This window comes from Triticum dicoccoides, chromosome 5A (assembly GCF_002162155.2).
Source record: "Triticum dicoccoides isolate Atlit2015 ecotype Zavitan chromosome 5A, WEW_v2.0, whole genome shotgun sequence".
Lineage (NCBI taxonomy): Eukaryota > Viridiplantae > Streptophyta > Magnoliopsida > Poales > Poaceae > Triticum > Triticum dicoccoides.
Genome location: NC_041388.1, coordinates 500,116,536 through 500,143,596, shown reverse-complemented (window position 1 = coordinate 500,143,596; position 27,061 = coordinate 500,116,536).

Sequence of the window (27,061 nt, the reverse complement as noted above, 5' to 3'; positions counted from 1 at the left end):
CCCGTAGCTCGGCAATGTCCTTCTCCCTGATGGAGGAGGCCATCCACTTGCCTTGACCTCCGGATCCGCACATGGTTGAGTACTTGCTCGAGTGGGAAAAATATGAGAACTTTGGCGCCGGAGCTCAAGAGTGGAAGGGCAGACGAAGGAGAAGGCGTGGGAGAAGAACAGGGAATCCTTATCCCCTTATAAAGGCAGTGAATATCAAACGCCTCCCCACTCACCTTAAACCTTGCCTATTCCCAAGGGCTGTGTAAACAGGCACGGTTGGGTTACCCATGCCCGAGTGGATGAAAATCCCGCAATAAAGGGACACAATCTCTGCTTTGACAAGACGTGCCAATGGCAACTGCGTCCCGAAACATGGAGTGGCAGATGAAAACGGTTCGAAATTATGGCCAGACTAACGTGACGTCACATTACTAAAGTGGTCAGCAAATTGGATTCGTGAAATATCATACTCTCTACAGCTGTGTATTGCAGATCCGGACATGATTGTTTCGTCCGAAGACTATCTTGGAGTTCGGAAGGAGGAACCCGTCAGATACCTTGTCATTGAAGCCAAGTTCAGGGGCTACTGAAGGAGTCCTGGACTAAGGGGTCCTTGGGCGTCCGACCTGTTAACCATGGGCCGGACTGATGAGGCTGTGAAGATACGAAGATCGAAGACAGCACCCGTGTCTGGATAGGACTCTCCTTGGCGTGGAGGGCAAGCTTGGCGATCAAATATGTAGATTCCTTTCTTTGTAACCGACCTTGTGTAACCCTAGATCCTCTCGGTGTCTGTATAAACTGGAGGACTTAGTCCGGAAAGGGGGAGACTCATTATCATAGCCATACAACCTAGACCTCTAGGGTTCAGCCATTACGATCTCGAGGTAGATCAACTCCTGTAATACTTGTATTCATCAATATCAATCAAGCAGGACGTAGGGTATTACCTCCATAGAGAGGGCCCGAACCTGGGTAAACATCGTGTCCCCTATCTCCTGTTACCATCGACCTTGGAAGCACAGTTCGGGACCCCCTACCCGAGATCCGCCGGTTTTGACACCGACACCTACGAACTATGAAGAGGCTATGATGAGCCCGGATTCCAACAAATGGCTTCATGCCATGAAATCCGAGATAGGATCCATGTATGAGAACAAAGTATGGAATTTTGTGGACTTGCCCGATGATCGGCAAGCCATTTAGAATAAATGGATCTTTAAGAAGAAGATCGGCGTTGATGGTAATGTCACCATCTATAAAGCTCGACTTGTCGCGAAAGGTTTCCGGCAAGTTCAAGGGGTTGGCTACATTGAGACTTTCTCACCCGCGGCGATGGTTAAGTCTATTTGAATTATGTTAGCAATTGCTGCAATTTTCAATTATGAAATCCGGCAAATGGATGTGAAAACCGCTTTTTTAAGGATGATTTGTATATGATGCAACCTGAAGGTTTTGTCAATCCTAAGGATGCTAAAAAGGTATGCAAGCTCCAGCGATCCATCTATGGACTGGTGCAAGCATCAAGAATTTGGAATATATGCCTTGATAAAAGCTTTTGGGTTTATATGAAGTTTATGAAGAAACTTGTATCTACAAGAAAGTGAGTGAGAGCTCTATAGCATTTCAGATAGTATATGGGGATGACATATTGTTGATTGGAAATGATGTAGAATTTCTGGAACACATAAAGGGTTTTTTGAAAGGAGTTTTTCAGAGGAAGACCTGGGTAAAACTGCTTACATATTGGGCATCACGATCTATAGAGATAGACCAAGACGCCTGATAAGACTTTCACAGAGCCCATATGATAGAGGCGAAGGTGTCCCGATGTTTCGATGAGATAGATATCGTTTTCTGTGGGAGTCGACTTTGACGATCCGACTACGAACGTGCAAAGACATCGCGCCTTAGCAATCGCTAAACCAACTTCCGACGGTTATTGACCACACCGGAGCACGGTCAACCTGACCACGAGGGTCTATTTCCTGTGAGCAAATGAAGAACAAGCAAGAAACTAAGATTGCAATATGGATATTGCGAATAAAAGAGGAAAGCTTTATTAATGAAGGTGGGGTTCTGTGACGTCTTGGTCTGTTCGTTGGACACAAACGAAGTACGCGAAGTTGCAGCTATGGCGAAATTTTAATCTAAACAAAACCCAAAGTCTAAACGATGCCCTAAGGGCTGTATATATGGAGGAAGAGGGGGGAATTTCGTGGCCCTTGGAGGAGGGGTCCGAAACCAACCCTAACTCTTGTTTCCCCACACATACGGACTCTAAAAACAGCCTATACTTAAGTATTTCAAAAATACATGGGCCTGGCCCAATAATAAGGTGATGCAGCACCTAGAATAGCCTCTGTACGAAATTTATGAAGTGGCATCTTGTATATTTCGTCCAAGGCTTCATGCACTCCTTATGGTGGCTTCAAAGTCCTGAAATCATCACTTGTAACTCCGTTCTTGATCCCCTTGCACATGCCATCATCTACATGCTTGAACTTGCTCCAAGGTTCATCTTTCTTGTCCAAGCTAGGCCCTTCATTTGTAAGCAAAACAAATGTATCCAATTTAGGCAGCATCATATTCTCATGAACATTAGAATCATTACCAAGAAATGAAAGTACCTGATAATTCAATTGGCGTGCGCGAGCTCTAGTAATTGGTCCAGTATGTATAGCAGCAGGGGCTGTGGGTGTAACAATGGTATTGATGTCCTCATCAACATACCCTCATAAGATTTTGAAAGAGTTCAAAATGGATTAGTCAAAGAAGGAGTTCTTTCCTGTATTGTAAGGTGTGGAGTTGAGTAGGACTCAAAGCTCGTCAATGGTAGAAGAAAGAGAAAGGATGAAGGTCATTCCCTATGCCTCGGCTATAGGCTCTATGATGTATGCCATGATGTGTACCATACCTGATGTGTGCCTTGCCATGAGTCTGGCAAGTGGGTACAAGAGTGATCCAGGAGTGGATCACTGGATAGCGGTTAAAATTATCCTTAGAGGGCTAAGGAAATGTTTCTTAGTTATGGATGTGATAAAGAGTTCGTCGTAAAGGGTTACATCGATGCAAGCTCTGATACTGATACGGATGACTCTGAGTCGCGAACCGGACACGCATAGTGGAGCAGTCATTTAGAATAGCTCCAAGTGGAGCGTGATAAGAGCATCTATAGTATGACATAGAAATTGGAAAAATACACACGGATCTGAATGTTGCAGACCCGTTGACTAAAACCTCTCTCACAAGCAAAACATGATCAAACCCCAGAACTGATTGGGTGTTAATCACAAGGAGATGTGAACTAGATTGTTGACTCTAGTGCAAGTGGGAGACTGTTAGAAATATGCCCTAGAGGCAATCATAAAATGGTTATTATCATATTTCCCGTTCATGATAAATGTTTATTGTTCATGCTAGAATTGTATTAACCGTAAACTTAAATACATGTGTGAATACATAAACTATACCGTGTGGTCTGTTGGAGGGTGGAGACCCTAAATGGAGATCTTTCATGAATTGGAGGGGGATCCACGAAGAACGCGAAGAACACGAAGAACAAGAGGGGAAATCACAAGAGGAACACTCAAGAACAAGTCCAATCACTCATCCACTAGACCAAAAAACAGACAAGATTCACAAGGTACAAGAACAATCAAAGGGAAACAAGATACATGGTAAAGTTCATCTCAAATCAAAAGGGGATGAGGTCTTCATGATCTAGTTAGATCCTTCCCTCATGGGGGTCTTGAATCCCTAAGGATCTTCTCCAATGGAGGTCATGATCTCCATGGGAGAGTGTAGATAGGAGCAAATCTCTCAGGATCATATCATGTACTTTGCTAACCCTAAAAACAAGCTAGATGAGGAGTACTTATAGGCTAGGGCGACTTGGGGGGGAATAGGGGTACAAGGGTGTCGGGAACGCAATATTTCAAAAAAATTCCTATGATCACGCAAGATCTATCTAGGAGATGCATAGAAACGAGAGGGGAGAGTGTTTCTACGTACCCTTGTAGACCAAAAGAGGAAGCATTAAGTAATGCGGTTGATGTAGTCGAACGTCTTCGCGGTCCAATCGATCAAGTACCGAACGCACGGCACCTCCGCGATCTGCACACGTTCAGCTCGGTGACGTCCCTCGTACTCTTGATCCATCTGAGGCCAAGGGTGAGTTCCGTCAGCACAACAGCGTGTTGACGGTGATGATGAAGTTACCGACGCAGGGCTTTGCCTAAGCACTATGACAATATGACCGAGGTGTAAAACTGTGGAGGGGCACCGCACACGGCTAAAGATCAACTTGTGTGTCTATGGGGTGCCCCCCTCCCCCGTATATAAAGGAGGGGAGGAGGAGGGCCGGCCTCAAGGGGTGCGCCCAAGGGGGGATTCCTAGTCCTAGTAGGAGTAGGTTTCCCCCTTTCCTAGTCTAAGTAGGCGAAGAAGGAAGGAGAGGAAGAAGAGAATGAAAGGGGGGCGGCCCCCTAGCCCTAGTCCAATTCGGTTTGGGCTAGGGGGCGCGCGCCACCTCTTGGCCTACCTCCTCTCTTCCACCACTAGGCCCATGAGGCCCAATAACTTCCCAGGGCGTTCCGGTAACCCCCGGTACTCTGAAACTTATGCGAAACGACCCGAACCATACCAGTGTCCGAATGTAGCCTTCCAATATATGAATCTTTATGTCTCGAACATTTTGAGACTCCTCGTCATGTCCGTGATCACATCTGGGACTCCGAATAACCTTCGGTACATCAATTCACATAACTCATAATACATATCGTTATCGAACATTAAGCGTGGGGACCCTACGGGTTTGAGAACTATGTAGACATGATCGAGACTCATCTTCAGTAAATAACCAATAGCGGAACCTGGATGCTCATATTGGTTCCTACATATTCTATGAAGATCATTATCGGTCAAACTGCATAACAACATACGTTGTTCCCTTTGTCATTAGTATGTTACTTACCCGAGATTCGATCGTCAGTATCATCATACCTAGTTCAATATCGTCACCGGCAAGTCTCTTTACTTGTTTCGTAATGCATCATCCCATGACTAACTCATTAGTCACATTGCTTGCAAGGCTCATAGTGATGTGCATTACCGAGAGGGCCCAGAGATACCTCTCTGATACACGGAGGGACAAATCCTAATCTTGATGTATGACAACTGAACAAACACCATCGAAGACACCTGTGGAGCATCTCTATAATCACCCAATTACGTTGTGACGTTTGATAGCACACAAGGTGTTCCTCCAGTATTCGGGAGTTGCATAATCTCATAGTCATAGGAACATGTATAAGTCATGAATAAAGCAATAGCAATAAACTAAATGATCATAGTGCTAAGATAATAGATGGGTCTAGTCCATCACATCATTCTCTAATGATGTGATCTCGTTCATCAAATGACAACACGTCCATGGCTAGGAAACTTAACCATCTTTGATTAACGAGCTAGTCAAGTAGAGGCATACTAGGGACACTCTATTTTTCTATGTATCCACACATGTACTAAGTTTCCGGTGAATACAATTCTAGCATGAATAATAAACATTTATCATGATATAAGGAAATATAAATAATAACTTTATTATTGCCTCTAGGGCATATTTCCTTCAGTTTCCCACTTGCACTAGAGTCAATAATCTAGATTACATAGTAATGGTTCTAACACCCATGGAGTCTTGGTGTTGATCATGTTTTGCTCATGAGAGAGGCTTAGTCAATGGGTTTGCAACATTCAGATCTGTATGTATCTTGCAAATCTCTATGTCTCCCTCCCTGACTTGATCGCAGGTGGAATTGAAGCGTCTCTTGATGTGCTTGGTTCTCTTGTGAAATCTGGATTCCTTTGCCAAGGCAATTGCACCAATATTGTCACAAAAGATTTTCATTGGACCCGAAGCACTAGGTATTACACCTAGATCGGATATGAACTCCTTCATCTAGACTCCTTCATTTGCTGCTTCTGAAGCAGCTATGTATTCCGCTTCACACGTAGATCCCGCCACGACGCTCTGCTTAGAACTACACCAACTGACGGCTCCACCATTCAATAAAAATATGTATCCGGTTTGTGACTTAGAGTCATCCAGATCAGTGTCAAAGCTCGCGTTGACGTAACCGTTTACGACGAGCTCTTTGTCACCTCCATAAATGAGAAACATATCCTTAGTCCTTTTCAGGTATTTCAAGATGTTCTTGACCGCTATCCAGTGATCCACTCCTGGATTACTTTGGTACCTCCCTAATAAACTAATAGCAAGGCACACATCAGTTCTGGTACACAGCATTGCATACATGATAGAACCTATGGCTGAGGCATAGGGAATGACTTTCATTTTCTCTCTATCTTCTGAAGTGGTCGGGCATTGAGTATGACTCAACTTCACACCTTGTAACACAGGCAAGAACCCTTTCTTTGCTTGATCCATTTTGAACTTCTTCAAAACTTTATCAAGGTATGTGCTTTGTGAAAGTCCAATTAAGCGTCTTGATCTCTCTCTATAAATCTTGATGCCCAATATGTAAGCAGCTTCACCGTGGTCTTTCATTGAAAAATTCTTATTCAAGTATCCTTTTATGCTATTCAGAAATTCAGTATCATTTCTGATCAACAATATGTCATCGACATATAACATCAGAAATGCTACGGGGGTCCCACTCACTTTCTTGTAAATACATGCTTCTCCAAAAGTCTGTATAAAACCATATGCTTTGATCACACTATCAAAGTGTATATTCCAACTCTGAGATGCTTGCACCAGTCCATAAATGGATCGCTAGAGCTTGCACTTTGTTAGCGCGTTTTGGAATGACAAAACCTTTCGGTTGCATCATATACAACTCTTCTTTAAGATATCCATTAAGGAATGCAGTTTTGACATCCATTTGCCAAATTTCATAATCATAAAATGCGGCAATTGCTAACATGATTCGGACGGACTTAAGCATTGCTACGGGTGAGAAGGTCTCATCATAGTCAACTCCTTGAACTTGTCGAAAACCTTTCACAACAAGTTGAGCTTTATAGACAGTAATATTACCATTAGCGTCAGTCTTTTTTTTGAAGATCCATTTATTCTCTGTGGGTTGCCGATCATCGGGCAAGTCAACCAAAGTCCACACTTTGTTCTCATACATGGATCCCATCTCAGATTTCATGGCCTCAAGCCATTTGGCAGAATCTGGGCTCATCATCGCTTCCTCGTAGTTCGTAGGTTTGTCATGGTCAAGTAACATGACTTCCAGAATAGGATTACTGTACCACTCTGGTGCGGATCTTACTCTGGTTGACCTACGAGGTTCGGTAGTAACTTGATAAGAAGTTTCATGATCATCATCATTAGCTTCCTCACTAATTGGTGTAGGAATCACTAGAACTGATTTCTGCGATGAAGTACTTTCCAATAAGGGAGAAGGTACAGTTACCTCATCAAGTTCTACATTCCTCCCACTCACTTCTTTCGAGACAAACTCCTTCTCTGGAGAGGATCCATTCTTAGCAACAAATATCTTACCTTCGGATCTATGATAGAAGGTTTACCCGACAGTATCCTTTGGGTATCCTATGAAGACACATTTCTCCGATTTGGGTTCGAGCTTATCAGGTTGAAGCTTTTTCACATAAGCATCGCAGCCCCAAACTTTCAGAAATGACAACTTGTGTTTCTAGCCAAACCACAGTTCATATGGTGTCATCTCAACGGATTTCGATGGTGCCCTATTTAGCGTGAATGCAGTCATCTCTAAAGCATAACCCCAAAATGATAGCGATAAGTAAGTAAGAGATATCATAGGTCGCACCACATCTAATAAAGTGTAGTTACGATGTTCGGACACACCATTACGCTGTGGTGTTCAAGGTGGCGTGAGTTGCGAAACTACTCCGCATTGTTTCAAATGAAGACCAAACTCATAACTCAAATATTCACCTCCACGATCAGATCGTAGAAACTTAATTTTCTTGTTACGATGATTTTACACTTCACTCCGAAATTATTTGAACTTTTCAAATGTTTCAGACTTATGTTTCATCAAGTAGACATACCCATGTCTGCTCAAATCATCTGTGAAGGTCAGAAAATAACGATACCCGCCACGAGCATCAACACTCATCGGACCGCATACATCAGTATGTATTATTTCCAATAAGTCTGTTGCTCGTTCCATTGTTCAGGAGAATGAAGTCTTAGTCATCTTGCCCATGAGGCATGTTTCGCAAGCATCAAGTGATTCATAATCAAGTGATTCCAAAAGCCCATCAGTATGGATTTTCTTCATGTGCTTTACACCAATATGACCTAAACGGTAGTGCCACAAATAAGTTGCACTATCATTATTAAACTTATATCTTTTGGCTTCAATACTATGAATATGTGTATCACTACTATCGAGATTCAATAAAAATAGACCACTCATCAAGGGTGCATGACCATAAAAGATATTACTCATATAAATAGAACGACCATTATTCTCTGATTTAAGTGAATAACCGTCTTGCATCAAACAAGATCCAGATATAATGTCCATGCTTAACGCTGGCACCAAATAACAATTATTCACGTCTAATACTAATCCCGAAGGTAGATGTAGAGGTAGCATGCCGACCGTGATCACATTGACTTTAGAACCATTTCCCACGTGCATCGTCACCTCGTCCTTAGACAATCTTCGCTTAATCTGTAGCCCCTATTTCGAGTTGCAAAAATTAGCAACAGAACAAGTATCAAATACCCAGGCGCTACTGCGAGCATTAGTAAGGTACACATCAATAACATGTATATCAAATATAACTTTCACTTTGCCCTCCTTCTTATCCGCCAAATACTTAGGGCAGTTCTGCTTCCAGTGACCAGTCCCTTTGCAGTAGAAGCACTCAGTCTCGGGCTTAGGTACAGACTTGGGCTTCTTCACTTGAGCAGCAACTTGCTTGTTGTTCTTCTTGAAATTCCCCTTCTTCCATTTTCCCTTTTTCTTGAAACTAGTGGTCTTCTTAACCATCAACACTTGATGCTCCTTCTTGATTTCTACCTCCGCAGCCTTTAGCATTGCGAAGAGCTCGGAATTGTCTTATCCATCCCTTGCATATTATAGTTCATCACGAAGCTTTTGTAGCTTGGTGGTAGTGATTGAAGAACTCTGTCAATAACACTATCATCAGGAAGATTAACTCCCAGTTGAGTCAAGTGGTTGTGGTACCCAGACATTCTGAGTATATGTTCACTGACGGAACTATTCTCCTCCATCTTGCAGCTATAGAACTTATTGGAGACTTCATATCTCTCAATTCTGGCATTTGCTTGAAATATTAACTTCAACTCCTGGAACACCGCATATGCTCCATGACATTCAAAACATCGTTGAAGTCTCGATTCTAAGCCGTAAAGCATGGCACACTGAACTATCGACTAGTCATTAGCTTTGCTCTGCCAGACGTTCATAACATCTGGTGTTGCTCCTGCAGTGAGCTTTGCACCTAGCGATGCTTCCAAGACGTAATTCTTCTGTGCAGCAATGAGGATAATCCTCAAGTTACGGACCCAGTCCGTGTAGTTGCTACCATCATCTTTCGACTTAGCTTTCTCTAGGAACGCATTAAAATTCAAAGGAACAGTAGCATGGGCCATTTATCTACAACAACATAGACATGCAAAATACTATCAGGTAGTAAGTTCATGATAAATTAAAGTAAAATGAATCATATTACTTAAGAACTCCCACTTAGATAGACATCCCTCTAATCATCTAAGTGATCATGTGATCCATATCAACTAAACCATGTCTGATCATCACGTGAGATGGAGTAGTTTTCAATGGTGAACATCACTATGTTGATCATATCTACCATATGATTCACGCTCGACCTTTTGATCTTAGTGTTTTGAGGCCATATCTGCATACGCTAGGCTCGTCAAGTTTAACCCGAGTATTATGCTTGTGCAAAACTGGCTTGCACCCGTTGTATGTGAATGTAGAGCTTATCACACCCGATCATCACGTGGTGTCTCGGCACGACGAACTGTAGCAACGGTACATACTTAGGGAGAACACTTATACCTTGAAATTTAGTGAGAGATCATCTTATAATGCTACCACCGTACTAAGAAAAATAAGATGCATAAAAGATAAACATCACATGCAATCAATATAAGTGATATGATATGGCCATCATCATCTTGTGCCTTTGATTCCGTCTCCAAAGCACCGTCATGATCACCATCGTCACCGGCTTGACACCTTGATCTTCATCGTAGCATCGTTGACGCCTCACCAACTATTGCTTCTACGACTATCGCTACCTCGTAGTGATAAAGTAAAGCAATTACATGGCGATTCCATTTCATACAATAAAGCAACAACCATATGGCTCCTGCCAATTGCCGATAACTTTGTTACAAAACATGATAATCTCATACAAAAATTTATATAATCATGTCTTGACCATATCACATCACAACATGCCCTGCAAAAACAAGTTAGATGTCCTCTACTTTGTTGTTGCAAGTTTTACGTGGCTGCTACAGGCTTCTAGCAAGAACCGTTCTTACCTACACATCAAAAACCACAATGATTTTTTGTCAAGTGTGTTTTTTCAACCTTCAACAAGGATCGGGCATAGTCACACTCGATTCAACTAAAGTTGGAGAAACAGACACCCACTAGCCACCTGTGTGCGAAGCACGTCGGTAGAACCAGTCTCATGAACGCGGTCATGTAATGTCGGTCTGGGCCGCTTCATCCAACAATACCGCCGAATCAAAGTATGACATGCTGGTAAGCAGTATGACTATTATCGCCCACAACTCTTTGTATTCTACTCATGAACGCAGTATTTCAAAAAAATCCTACGATCACGCAAGATCTATCTAGGAGATGCATAGCAATGAGAGGGGAGAGTGTGTCTACGTACCCTCGTAGACCGAAAGCGGAAGCGTTAAGTAACGCGGTTGATGTAGTCGAACGTCTTCGCGATCCAACCGATCAAGTACCGAACGCACGGCACCTCCATGATATGCACATGCTCAGCTCGGTGATGTCCCTCGTACTCTTGATCCAGCTGAGGCCAAGGGTGAGTTACGTCAGCACAACAGCGTGTTGATGGTGATGATGAAGTTACCGACGCAGGGCTTCGCCTAAGCACTACGACAATATGACCGAGGTCGAAAACTGTGGAGGGGGGCACCGCACATGGCTAAAGATCAACTTGTGTGTCTATGGGGTGCCCCCTTCCCCCGTATATAAAGGAGAGGAGGAGGAGGAGGAGGAGGGCCGGCCTCAAGGGGTGCGCCCAAGGGGGGATTCCTACTCCTAGTAGGAGTAGGTTTCCCCCTTTCCTAGTCCAAGTAGGAGAAGAAGGAAGGAGAGGAAGAAGAGAAGGAAAGGGGGGCCATCCCCCCTAGCCCTAGTCCAATTTGGTTTGGGCTAGGAGGGGGCACGCCACCTCTTGGCATGCCTCCTCTCTTCCACCACTAGGCCCATGAGGCCCAATAACTTCCCGGGGGGTTCTGGAAACCCCCGGTACTCCGAAACTTATCCGAAACGACCCGAACCATTCCGGTGTCTAAATGTAGCCTTCTAATATATGAATATTTATCTCTCGACCATTTCGAGACTCCTCGTCATGTCTGTGATCACATCTGGGACTCCGAACAACCTTCGGTACATCAAATCACATAACTCATAATACATATCGTCATCGAACATTAAGCGTGCGGACCCTACGGGTTCGAGAACTATGTATACATGACCGAGATATATCTCTGATCAATAACCAATAGCGGAACCTGGATGCTCATATTGGCTCCTACATATTCTACGAAGATCTTTATCGCTCAAACTGCATAACAACATACGTTGTTCCCTTTGTCGTCGGTATGTTACTTGCCCGAGATTCGATCGTCGGTATCATCATACCTAGTTCAATCTCGTCACTGGCAAGTCTCTTTACTCATTCGGTAATGCATCATCACGTGACTAACTCATTAGTCACATTGCTTGCAAGGCTCATAGTGATGTGCATTACCGAGAGGGCCCAGAGATACCTCTCCGATACACGGAGTGACAAATCCTAATCTCGATCTATGCCAACTCAACAAATACCATCAGAGACACCTATAGAGAATTTTTATAATCACCCAGTTACGTTGTGACATTTGATAGCACACAAGGTGTGCCTCCGGTATTCGGGAGTTGCATAATCTCATAGTCATAGGAACATGTATAAGTCATGAAGAAAGCAATAGCAATAAACTAAACGATCATAGTGCTAAGGTAATGGATGGGTCTAGTCCATCACATCATTCTCTAATGATGTGATCCCGTTCATCAAATGACAACACATGTCCATGGCTAGGAAACTTAACCATCTTTGATTAACGAGCTAGTCAAGTAGAGGCGTAGTAGGGACACTCTGTTTGCCTATGTATTCACACATGTACTAAGTTTCTAGTTGATACAATTCTAGCATGAATAATAAACATTTATCAAGATATAAGGAAATATAAATAACAACTTTATTATTGCCTCTAGGGCATATTTCCTTCAAAGGGTCTTTTGCCCATAGTGCACACAGGCACGGGTGGAGGGGGCCGGGCACCCGAGGTAAATGGGTCCGGGCATGTGGGGGTTGCTGGGAGGAGGAGGCCGGGCACTCGGGGGTGCGGGCACCAGGGGTGGATAGAGGGGCCGCCCCCTTTGGGGCCGGGGGTCAGGGCACCCGGGGCGTAGGAGGACGGGCACCCCGCGTCTTGGGGTCCCTGTTCCTTCTCCTTCTCCCTTCTTGGATGGTGTAGATGTTCTCTTGCGCTGGTAATACCTATGCATGCACACGAGAGGGATGTCAAGTAGTATACCATCCTCGAAGGGTCAAGTGAACATGTGTAAAGGAGATGATTAACCTTTATGTATGTGAAGTATATGTCACATGTGTCACTTGCCAAACGGAATCTTGACATGGTGATGTCCGTAGGATGCTCCGCATCATCCCCTCCCCCTTGGGAAAGATCCGACCTCGGATCGAAAACCAAATCACCATGGAGGGATGGCATCGCCATGTAGAAGTGAACGTTCACCAAGTACTCATAGTCTTCAAGCTCGAAATGGGCACTCTCCAATGTCGCGCCGTCTAGTGATTCCGTCAAAAGGAGCAAGAACAACAAACACTTGGGAAAACGAATATGGTTAGCATTAGTGCAAAACCAAGCATTCAAGTGAGATTCACCGAACAAGTGTTGTCATCATGCATAGCATATGGTGTAACAAAGCATTGTGACATGGCATGAAAGCATATAAATTGAGCATAATCAAGGTCATCATGAAAACAAGCGTGTAAATGTGAGGTAGTGATGCAAATATGTGTGACAAGAGAATAAGCATCTACCTCAAGTTCATAGCAAACATGCATTAAGCGCTCAACAAATGGTCTATGGTATGCATATGAATCATTCACAATACCAAATAAAATCAAGTGTCTAAACACATGGATCAAGTGCAAGACAATCCAAGCATAATGTGCATATGGTGTATTGAAGATAGTGTGGCACTCAAAATAATAGAAAGAACAATTGTTCATCATGTGTGAGGCAATCAAGTCAATCATGTGACAAGCATGGAAATGGATACCATTAACCACATGAAACGAGCAAGTATGAATCATGGGTGATGCAACATAGACAAGCATAGAAATCAAGTCGTGCAAGCTAGTAGTGCGAAGATGCAACATACTAGAACAAATCAGGGCAATCATGTCATGTGAGAAAAAATAGGCATAGACAATGCGCATGACATATCGCAAGCACGATCACAAAGCAAGATCAATGTATCATCATAGGAATGGTTCATAAATGGAACATGGCAATAACAAGCAATATCTCCACCAAGCGTGCAAATACACATACAAGTACTACAATCAATCATCACATGTAATGCAAAGCATGGGTCACAAATGCATGGCAAAGGTATAGAAATGAGCATATCACATGCAAAGTGAACATGGCAATATGGGCATAAAGTGAGAAGTAGTATATAACCCATAACCATGTGAGGGCCATGTAGAAGAAATGCGCGAAGTCTTGGCGTGAAGGGAGCAGTGGGTGAAACATATCACGGGTTCCCAATTCATCGTTGCTCTCTAGAGATCGTTTCGTCAACTCATGTGTTTGTGAGGTTGACGAGTATTCATTGGTACCTACACAAAAGAGACACAAGCCAAAGAAAGTGTGTGCATGGTAAATGTACACATCATCCATCATGATGTGTATGTGCACGTGAGAGTTAGCACAAGATAAGCAATGCTCAAAGAAATTTGAGGCATGGTAGAGAAATTTGCCATCCATCATGAAAAAATAGTTGTTATGCATAACACGATAGGGACACAAATTGATCATACAAGTATATGACACATCAATAGCATGTTTATTCATGAGATGCATATGGTGCACACAATCATGGGAATCATGCAATCACTAGTACAGTGAGGTGCTATACAAACGGTTTTTAACCCCTTTCCGCGATGGCATTTGGAACCGTCACCTAGTGAGTGTGGGCGATAGGGGGGTCCTTCCCACACGACCCAGAAACCATCGGGGATATGCCCTCCTGGCACACACGCTTGGAAAAATGAGGTCGTGTGCGACCGACGAGCGCTCAAATACGGAAATACATAAAGTAGAGCTAAGAATACAATTATACAGGAGAAATTGTTTCCGGTCGCAAGTACATCCCACACAGTCAGTCCCCGCTAAACGTTTCCGTTTGTATGTACATCCCACACAGTCGCTCCAAGGAAAACGTTTCCGTTGATAGGTACATCACACACAAATTTCCCGTTAAATCGTTTACGTTATTGAATGTATCACACACGGTCCGTAGAAGAAATTGTGTGGCAAAGGTTGTCCATCACACACAGTTGTTACGTGGTAAACGTTTGCGCAAGGTGGCCTAACGCAAATAGTTTTCAATAGAAAGTCGTGTGTGATTGTTCATTGATCCAACGCGGTTTATTCCTAGAAATTGTGTGCGTTGCCTGAGGTTATCGCCCATGGTATTTTTTCAATAACTGTTTGCAATATCAAAACCCAATTAGCAGGCTAATTCATCATTAGCATGCTAATTGCCCTATTATTAATAATCCATTTATTAATCTAATTGACATTCATATTAAGCACATAATATATTTCATTTCCATATTAAGGAAGCAAAATTTCATAATTGAAATACATTAGAGTACAACATGATATAGCTTCAGCACTCAGCTACCCCCTTACACAACTGCACCAGCACCAAGTTTCACATGCAACATGTAGAACCTTTCGAAATTAGCATCATAAACAGTATATAGACAGATGCATCTCATCTGGAAAACTGCTAAAGCGGAAGGGGAATATTGAGCCTTCATTCATGTTGAAGGTCTTTGCAACTTTAGGCCAGTGCATGTGGATGATTGACCAGCCGTCCTTTGTCCTCTTCAGGAACACTTCAATATTGAACCGTGGGTGTTGTATGAAAACCTTCCTCGCCTCCTGACCATAGAGGTGGTTTGAGAGGTAATCATCACTGAACTGCTTTGGAAAGGCGTGAAAACAAGGATTTGCATAAATATCTTCTCTATATTGGAAATGGGGCAAAGGAATAAAAAAGGCAAGGTATAATAGTTAGTACCATCATGTAGTGAACTGATGTCTTCTTCATTGTGCAGACAAAGATATTCATGGACAACTCATTGTTTTTTGTCGCTAATTTCTTTATCCTAACAATCTTTATGAGTTTCTTGACTTGACTGATATTCATGGACAACTCATTTCCCCATATGCAAAAAGGGTCGAACAGTGGGTCAAAACCTCTGACAGCAGGACCTACATGTGCAAGACCAAATTGTTAAAAACCTAAGTATTAGAATGGTTCCTGCAATTGCATAATAATGTGCTATTAGACAACAGACCATGCACGTGCTAACCTCGATTGTAAACCTCAGTGCTTCCCATTGTTTCCCTGCAACACATATAAGGTAGTTAGTCATCAGGTTAAGTAAGGGTTCACATGCTATCAGTAAAATATGTTTATGAACAATAAGCACATTGCAGATTCATCAGATTAACTCAAGCCACATGGAAAACCCATTTATCCAAACCAAGCATGATTAAGAACTAGGAAATATAGCACTTGTATATGTTTTTCATGTATTAAGTGCAACCAAATTCAATTTATTCCTCACATGCACAACAATACAAAATTCTAGCCATGACAATTGGACATCGCATTGCAGAATTGAACCAAGCAGTTAGCTAAACACCACAACAAATGAACCAAATATTAACTGAGCACCACATTGCACAATATAACATACTCCTAATAGAAGATCATACAGTTAACCAAACCAAGCATGCTTAACAACTTGGAAATATAGCAATTGTATTTTTTTCTCATGTATTTACTACAGCCAAATTCAATTTATTCCTCACATGGTACACAATAACAGAATACACCCACAACAATTGAACATCGCATTGCAGAATTGAACCAAACAGCAAACCGCGTCGCTTCATTGGTGCACAGGGCGTCGACGGTGGCCTCGACGGCGAGGTGCTCCTCCAAGATCTGGGGGTCGACACGAATGGCAGCCATCGCGACCTCATCCAGGCGTGCGGCCGTGATTTGCTTCTCCGTTGCCACATGGTCCTTGGGATCCTGGCTATACTGCGCCCACCATGGCTTAGGGCGGTGCTTATTTGGTGGAGGGGTCGGTGATTTGGGTGGAAGGTGTCGCGCTGGCGGTCGGGGCATGTGGGATGTGGAAGGAGAAGGAGGATGGGGGTCGGGTGTGGATTACCTGCCTGGATAGGCGAGGCCGAGCAGCATGGAGGAGGGTCGCCGGCGAGGAGGCGGCACTGCAAACAAGGAGTGAAGGTTTCAACTTGGAAAGGAAGGCGGAAATAGGGGAAATGTGGCTTTTGGTAAGGGGGAGGAGGCGAGAGGTAGATATTTCTGCGGAAGCCAAAAATTGGGAATCGCTTCAGCAAAAAAACTGGGGCGCAAAGTGTCATCAGACATGGTCCCTTATTCAGAACTGTGTACAATATGTGAACATCACAAACGATTCAGATAGCTTAACTCGTGTGTGTTGAGTTTGAACGTCAAAAATTTTGGTTCGAATCTCCCTGGTTACAGTAGTCATCCACGTCATTGCATAATTTGAAGGAAATATGCCCTAGAGGCAATAATAAAGTTGTTATTTATATTTCCTTATATCATGCTAAATGTTTATTATTCATTCTAGAATTGTATTAACCGGAAACTTAGTACATGTGTGAATACATAGACAAACAGAGTGTCCCTAGTATTCCTCTACTTGACTAGCTCGTTAATCAAAGATGGTTAAGTTTCCTAGACATAGACATGTGTTGTCATTTGATGAACGGGATCACATCATTAGAGAATGATGTGATGGACAAGACCCATCCATTAGCTTAGCATAATGATTGTTTAGTTTTTTTGCTATTGCTTTCTTCATGACTTATACATGTTCCTCAGGCTATAAGATTATGCAACTCCCGGATACCGGATGAACACCTTGTGTGCTATAACGTCACAACGTAACTGGGTGATTATAAAGATGATCTACAGGTGTCTCCAATGGGGTTTGTTGAGTTGGTATTGATCAAGATTAGGATTTGTGACTCCGTGTATCAGAGAGGTATCTCTGGGCTCTCTCGGTAATGCACGTCACTATGAGCCTTGCAAGCAATGTGTCTAATGAGTTAGCCATGGGATGATGCATTACGGAACGAGTAAAGAGACTTTCCAGTGATGAGATTGAACTAGGTATGATGATACCGACAATTGAATCTCGGGCAAGTAACATACCGATGACAAAGGGAACAACGTATGTTGTTATGCAGTTTGAGCGATAAAGATCTTCGTAGAATATGTAGGAGCCAATATGAGCATCCAGGTTCCGCTATTCGTTATTGATCAGAGATATATCTCGGTCATGTCTACATAGTTCTCTAACCCGTAGGGTCCGCACGCTTAACGTTCGATGATGATTTGTATTATGAGTTTCGTGTTTTGATGAACCAAAGTTTGTTCGGAGTCCCAGATGAGATCACAGACATGACGAGGAGTCTCTAAATGGTCGAGACATATATATTGATATATTGGAAGGTTATGTTTGGACACCGGAATGGTTTTGGATAGATTCGGGCATTTTCCGGAGTACCGGGGGGTTACCGGAACCCCTCGTGGGGTTAATGGGCCTTCATGGGCCCTAGTGGAAGAGAGGAGGCGACGGCTAGGTGGAGGCGCCCCCCAATCCCAATCTGAATTGGGTTAGGGTTGGGTGCGGCCCCCCTTTCCTTCTCTCCCTCTCCTGTTTCCCCCCTTCTCCTTGTAGGAATAGGAAAGGGGGAGCCGAATCCTACTTGGATCGGGAGTCCAAGTAGGACTCCCCCCTTGGCATGCCACACCTTGGCCGACCTCTCCTCCTCCCCCCCCCTTTATATACGTGGGGAGGGGCACCCCAAATACACACAAGTTGATCTTTTAGCCGTGTGCGGTGCCCCCCTCCATAGTTACACACCTCGGTCATATCGTTGTAGTGCTTAGGCGAAGCCCTGCATCGGTAACTTCATAATCACCGTCACCACGCCGTCGTGCTGACAGAACTCTCCCTCAGCCTCAACTGGATCAAGAGTTCAAGGGACGTCATCAAGCTAAATGTGTGCTGTTCGCAGAGGTGCCGTGCGTTCGGTACTTGGATTGGTTGGATCACGAAGACGTTCGACTACATCAACTGCGTTACTAAACGCTTCCGCTTTCGGTCTACGAGGGTATGTAGACACACTCTCCCCTCTTGTTTCTATGCATCTCCTAGATAGATCTTGCATGATCGTAGGTAAATTTTTTGAAATACTGCGTTCCCCAACATAATTTGGGTACACAAAGGAGACTACAGCACACCCACACTTCTTAATCGAGCAAGTTCAGCAATTAAACAGAGCTAGCTGACCTAAACTTTACTCTAACAAATTAAAGATTGGCGCTCTTAATTAAACAAAACAAAGAGTACTACTACGGCTGGTGCTCGTAGATCTCTGCCACTGCCTCCATGTCTAGCTCGCGCCCGACGGCCTCCTAGGGAAGGGGCTCCATGGCATCAATTGCACCATACTCGGCAAGCATCTCACCATCCGTGTCCGCCATATATTTGGAATAGGCCACCACGAGCTGGGCGTGGGCGGCCGCGATCTGGGCTCTGGCGGGCTTCGTCGTGGCAAGGTATGCCGCACAGGAACGGACGGCTGCTCGAACTCTCTCGGTGATTGCTAACTCTTCGACCGTGGGTTGTCGACCATTGTCGGAGAAGCTTCGTTGGATTTGTGGGGTGAACGCCATGAGCTTGGCGTGGACGGCCTCGATATGGTAGTGGTCGGCCTCCATCAAGGCTAAGGCCGCCGCTGCGGAACGGACAGTTGTTGTGCCGCTCTCGCCAGTTGCTATCCCCGAGGCAGATGCTACTGCCGCCGCCTGAGAAGCAACAGCGGCCGTTTGGGCTGCCTTGGCTGCCCGGACGCAGGCTACGGTCGCCCTCAATAAGCTTGTTAGCACGCACCTGGCGGCTGCGGCCGCGCTCTCGCCGGAGTGGGCCGCCAAAGTTGCCCTCACGACGTGGGTCCAAGTCCCCATCTTTCACCGGCGACGAATGAACAATGAAATGATATTTGGGGAGTGAACTAGTGTGCTTGACACGCCGGCTGTGGACTGTAGACGACGCACCTTCTCGCGTAAGCCATAGGCGTACTATACACCGACGGTGCTCCAAGATATTTCGTGTTGCATCTCACACGGTTGGTGATAATAAACTCTGTGCGATCTACTTGATTTATCGTCTTGATTTGAATTACGTAATGGGGTCACAGCTGCAAAGGATGGTGTTTGAATTGCTAGAACTTTCATCTGAAGTGAACATGCAACTATAGGTGTGTCGTCAAAAAAATTGGAATTATTCAGGGTTCATTTGGACGTTTTTATACATTAACTTGGTTTTGTAGGCATTTCAGGTGCATAATTCAATTTTGAACTACATGCACATGCTCCAGTGCATATAAACGGGTTGAAAAATCAAATATGTGTCATTGGTTGCATGCTTAGGTCCCATGCAAGAAATGGGAATAAATGTCACACACCCTGCCACCGTCACTCGGCCGCAAACATTGAGATACCTGATTTTTAAATTCTAGTAAATCCAAAACTCATTTGATATTCATGAAACTTGGCATGCTATCATGGAGTGGCATCAACATGACGTGGTAAAAAAATTGTCCCATTTGGGGCAGGTTTGGGTATAAGCTTCTCACAAACTAGAGTTTTCACAACAAGCGTGATGGTTTCGGTAGGGAACGTGCCACCTTTGGGGACGAAACGATATCTGTTGCCTCTTATTGCTTTCAAATTTTTCGAGTGTGAACGTGCAACTATCCCTAGGTGGTTTTGGTAATTCTAAAGAACATATAGCTCATTGAGCAAATGCTACTTGAAGATAAATATTTCAGGAAAATCTCAATGATTGGCATGGCATGGATTAGAAAGTGGACCCCTCAAAATGCTAAGGACAAAAGGATTGGCTCAAGCTCAAAGCACAAGACTCTACATTTCATTTTTAGTGATCCAAGATCACATTGAGTCGATAGGAAAAGCCAATACTATTAAGAGGGGTGAAGTGTTTCTTAATGAGGTTCTTGCTCAAAGTGCTTAGTGATATGCTCCACAACCCTCAACCACTTTCTCATATCCAAATATATCCCAAACCAAAAGTCAAACTCGGCCCCACCGATTTGATCTATCCGGCGCCACTGAGTTCACTTGACATAGCCACTGCCACAAACCCTAGTATTTTCGGTCCCACCGAGTTGGGATTGTAATCTCTCGGTTTACGAAGGTTTCCCTTTGTAACGTTTCGGTCCAACCGAGATGAGCGATCGGTCCCAGCGAGATTGCAATGCAAACTCTCTGTTTCCCTTTCGTAATGTTTCGTCCCTACCGAGAGAGCGAATCGGTCCCACCGAGATTGTCTGGCCAACTCTCTGGTTAGTCTATTACCAAAATCGGTCTCACCGAGTTTGTGTAATCGGTCTCACCGAGATTACGTTATGCCCTAACCCTAATGATATCGGTCCCACCGAGTTAACATGTCGGTCCCACCAAAAACCCTAACGGTCACATTATGAACTAGATCGGTCTGACCGAGTTGTATGATTCGGTCCCACCGAGTTTGTTGATTTGTGTGTAACGGTTAGATTTTGTGTGGAGGCTATATATACGCCTCCACCCACTCTCCATTCGAGGAGAGAGCCATCAGAACATGCCTACACTTCCAACATACATTTTCTGAGAGAGAACCATCTACATTTGGGTTAAGGCCAAGATACTTCATTCCAACCACATAAATCTCGATCTCTAGCCTTCCCCAAGTTTCTTTCCACCAAATCCTATCCTATGAGAGAGAGCTTACTGTTGGGGAGACTATCATTGGAAGCACAAGAGCAAGGAGTTCATCATCAACACACCATTTGTTACCTCTTGGAGAGTGGTGTCTCCTAGATTGGTTAGGTGTCACTTGGGAGCCTCCGTCAAGATTGTGGAGTTGAACCAAGGAGTTTGTACAGGCAAGTAGATCGCCTACTTAGTGAAGATCTACCCTAGTGAGGCAAGTCCTTCGTGGGCGATGGCCATGGTGGGATAGACAAGGTTTCTTCTTCGTGGACCCTTCGTGTGTGGAGCCCTTCATGGACTCGCGCAACCGTTACAATTCGTGGGTTGAAGTCTCCATCAACGTGGATGTACGATAGCACCACCTATCGGAACCACGCTAAAAATCTCCGTGTCTACATTGCATTTGCTCCCTCTAAACTCCTCCCTTTACCTTCATATGCAATTGTTTTACATTCTGCTGCTATACTCTTAGAATTTCATGTGTAGGTTGTTTGCTTGAATTGTGCTAAGTTGCTAAAATCTGCCAAGAATTAAAATTGGGAAAAGGCTAGATTTTTATTTGGTCAAGTAGCCTAATCACCCCCCCCCCTCTAGACATACTTTCGATCCTATAAGTGGTATTGGAGCTTTGGTCTCCATTTGCCTTGATTTCCATAGCTTTGGTGATCATAGCCTTGGTTTCACAACCTAGGAGAGTATGGTGTCTAGTGAGGGAAATTACTACCATAGAGGTCCTTATTTTGATGGTACTAATTTTGCTAGTTGGAAGCATAAGATGAAAATGCATATTCTTGGACATAACCCCGCCGTTTGGACTATTGTGTGTATTGGCTTGCAAGGTGAATTCTTTGATGGGAGGGAACCGAACCATGAGGCTAGCGCGGAAGAGTTGAAGATGTTGCAATACAATGATCAAGCTTGTGATATTCTCTTCAACGGATTGTGCCCCGAAGAATTCAACAAAATCAGCCGTCTTGAGAATGCAAAGGAAATTTGGGATACTTTTATTGATATGCACGAAGGTACCGACTCCGTCAAGGAATCCAAAATGGATGTGCTTCAAAGTCAACTTGACAAGTTCAAAATGAAGGATGGTGAAGGTGTCGCTGAAATGTACTCTAGGCTTTCTCTCATCACAAATGAGATTGTCGGCTTAGGAAGTGGAGAGATGACCGATAGATTCATCATCAAGAAGATCCTAAGAGCCTTGGATGGAAAATATGATACCGTGTGCACATTGATCCAAATGATGCCCAATTACAAAGATCTCAAGACAACGGAAGTCATTGGAAGGATTGTTGCTCATGAGATGTCACTCAAGGATAAGGAAGAGCTTCACAACAAGTCAAGTGGTGCTTACAAAGCCTCATGTGATGCTCCCACATCATCAGGTGAGAAACAAAACTTCAATAAAGAACTGAGCCTAATGGTGAAGAACTTCAACAAGTTCTACAAGAGTAGAAGCAAGGAAAGAAGTTCCAAGTCAAGGTCCTACAATGACAAAAGATCTTCAAGTCATGAACATAATTGCTACAATTGTGGAGGACCCAGACACTACTCCAATGAGTGTGCGGCTCCCTACAAAAGAAGAGAAGGTTATCCCAAAAGAAGGAGTAGGAGAGAAGAATCACCACCAAGAGAGAGGAGTAGAGATGACCGTTATGAACGAAGAACATCACGGAGAATCAAGGATTCGTAAAGGAATGACAAATCATAAAGGGGCTACACAAAATGAAGACATCAAGCTCACGTTGGTGAATGGCTATCCGGCTCCGACTCCGACGATCACTCCGAGACAAGTTATCACTCCGACTTCGGATATACTCAAGATGAGGGTATTGCCGGTCTAGCACTTGTGTCAACCAACTTCTACGACATATTTGAGTCACCAAATGAAGGAATTGGAAGATGCTTCATGGCTAAAGGCCCAGAGGTATCACACCCCGAGTATGTTGATTTCATAGTGATGAAGATGACTTGCTAGGTGATGATGATTTACTTGTTGACAATTCTAGTGATGAAAACTGTGATGAACTTGCTATTAATCATGCTAATCAAGACAAAACGAATGATGATGATAAGAAGGAGATTGAGCATCTAACTAAAGAGCTAAACACTCTTAAGTTAGCTCGTGAAACTACCTTGGTCATCGAGAGCTTTTAAAGACTCATGAGAAGTTATGCTTCGAAAAGATCACCCTTGAGCAAGAGCATGGGTTCTTAAAAGCGATCAATGATGATCTTCGCAAGAAAAGTTCTTCTTACATTGCCAAGCATTTACTTTTGTCTACTTACATGCCACAAGTTAAATCTAGCAACAAGAGTATGAAAGATTCTTCTTCTAGTAGTAACAATAATTATGCTAAACCCAATGATGTTGCTTCTAGTAGTTCTCTTGATTCCACTAATGATTCTCTTAGCCAAGTTACACTTGAGCAAGAAAATAGCTTATTGAAGGGAATTATAGAGAAAGGTGTTTACAAGAGCCTTATTGGAAGTATACAATTTGAGGAGCAAGGAAGACACCGGAAGAATCATGGTGTTGGTTTTGAATGAAAGTTCAATGCCAATGGAGTTGAGTGGGAAGAAGATCAATACCCCAAGACGAAATTTGTTCCTTAACAAGAAAAGTATGATCCTACTTCTTTCCAAGGGACACCAGCTCAAGATGATCTTCCACCACAAGACCACAAGCAAAAAGGCAAGGACAAGCTTCAAGAGGAGATTGATGAATTTGAAGAAGCTCCCAAAGCCTTGGTCAACTGGGTTCCCAAGACTACATCAAGTTCTACTTCATCAAGTATGACTACAACTCCAAGGATTCCCATCAAGATGGTGTGGATCCTGAAGAAGAAGAACTAGAGAGTTCTTGAGGGTGACTCCGCCAACACACTTCACTCATATCATTTTGGCGAGGACAAGTGCAAACAACTTCCATATCTTGCATTAGTTCAAGGAGTCACAAACCCTCTTGTTGGTAAGACAATGGACAAGGTAACCTAATGCATTCATGGACATCATCTCATGTGAATATCACTCTATGCCTATGGATATCCTTGTTTGTTCCTTATGGGACTAACCCATGTAGGTATTGAAAGTGCAACTCACTCCAAAGGATTGCTCCAAAGGATCTACATCAACATTGAGCATCTACATCTTCAACACCTACATGAAGTCATCATCGATGGAACCCAAGGTTAGTGCATCCCTCTTAGGGGGGATATCACATCTAGGGGAGCTTTACTCTAATCAATTGAGCTAAAGCAACTCCAATGGTGTGAACACAACAATGCTTTATGTAAAATTGGCAAGCCCACTTGTGCTTAAACGATGAGTATGGCCTACGATCAAATGTTCTCATTTGACTCCTAAGTCAATATACTCATATATAGATGACCTAGTCATGGCCAAATTGCTTGATAGATGCTAGAGTGTTTGTGCATGCTCTATCACATATTTCTTTTGCCATCTTATTGTGTGAGCATGTTGGTTGCATATTTTACTCATTCAAGGACATCCATTTGTTGCTTTGATTGTTTGGTTTTTTCTCTTTTGCCAAATGGATGGACAAGAATGCCTAAGAAATCCCACTACCTATCTATGCTTTCCTCGTGTCAAACTCTATTGATGCTACATCACAAAGTTTGATCACGTCAGATTCGAACCACTCTGTGTGAGGAGCACTCGGAGTCCCCGATTCGTCATAGACTTAAACTTCCAAAACCTCTTTGTGCATTTTGGTATGACTGAGTCATCCATCTCGGTCACACCGAGATCACTAAGTTGATCTAGGTTTTCAATCTCGGTGCAACCGATTAGAACTTTTCGGTCACACCGAGTTGCAGTAACCGCTTGCAGTTCTGCATCTCGGTGCCACGGAGTTGTTCCACTCAGTCACACCGACATGGTCAGGTTATATATATTGACGGGTCAAATTTTTGGAATTTTTCCAAAACCTTTCACCCGCGCGTGACCTGCTCTACCTCCTCGGGTCTCCGAATCATCCTCTTGCCGCGAGCGACCTCCCACCGCTGGTCTCTGCCGCCGTCAACGGCAATCTACCCCGCTGTTGCCACCGTAGCAAGTTCACCGCTGAAGTAGGGTATGAACTTGATCTTTGTGCTATTCCTTAACTTAGCACATTGCTTTGCCATGATTCTTGCCACATATGAAATTATCCTATCCAGCGAGCATCCCGTAGAATAGATTTGATTTGAAAATTTAGGGTTAGGTCTCCGCCGAACTCATCTCGGACCGACTGAGTTGTAGAAATCGGTCTCACCGATTTGGCTTAGGCCATTGTACATGCATTTTCGGTCTGACCGAAAATTGCAAATCAGTGTGACCGAGTTTGATTCTCTATGAAACCCTAGCAGTCTCGGTGCCACCGAACTATGACTCGGTCTGACCGAGTTCACTAGTTTAGGTTCCAAAAACTGCTTCGGTATCACCGAGTTTACAAATCGGTAGATCCGAAATGCTTTCTATGAAGAACTAAAACTAAGTTTTTAAGTCATTTGTTTTGTTAAAATTCTGCACTTTGTGATGCTCATCTACTCTACGTCATCTACAACCTATTCACAGGGTCTGCTGACAGTTTGCCTGCAAAATTTCTGATCAAAGTGACAGCCAGAACAAGTCTGATGAGCAGGTTCATATAAGTGAGGGCACTAGTCCCTCTAGCACTTCGGACGAGGGAAGCAGGAGCACACCAAGAAACTTGCCCAAGGCAGCCACCAGAACAAGGAAGAAGAAGACCTCAGATTCTGAGGATGAGGATTATGTGGCTGTTGAGGAAGAAGTCAGCTCCAAGAAAAAGGTGCTGAAGAAAGAGTATGGCATAGTTGCATCAACTAAGCCTAGATTGCACAAAAAGGCCCCTGCCAAGAGGGTGCCAACCTTAAAAGTTAGAGCCTCAACTGCTCAAACCTCCAAGCCAACTGGAGAGGCTGCTGGAGAAGGAAATAAGATAAAAGAAAGGGTCAAGAAGACCACTGCCAGAGTACTTGGTGGATCCTCCATTATGAGAGATTCAGAAGAGGAGGAGGAGGAGGAGGATGCACTAGCTCCTAAGGCTCATAAGCTTATCGGAGATGCAATCAAGTCATGGCTGCTCCATCTAAGCCCAAATCTGCTCCCAAGGCTGGTGCTCAGAAACCCCCACGGCCCAAGAGGAACACCAGAAGTATTCCTGCTGAGGAAAAGAACAAGGCCCCAGTGCCTCAAGCTGAAGAAGAGGAAGATGATTCACTTGTCTTGAGAAAGTTGAAACCCAAGATCCCAGACCATAATGATACTCATCCAGTCGTTGAGGACATGCACATCAGGAAAGATGCAGGACTGGCGTTATGGAGATAGTCTGATCCCTATGCTGTTAGGAGGAGGACTGCAGTTTACTACAGGTTCCATACAAAGGAACAACAAGATTTCTATGAGACCATTCTTCTTGACAAGAAGCCCATTGTTTGCGACATGAAATGGATTTATTGGGAATACATCAAGGAAAATGAAGATCACTTCCCTGGAGTGTATGGCAGCTTTAAGGCTTGTGGAGTAGATGAATTCTTT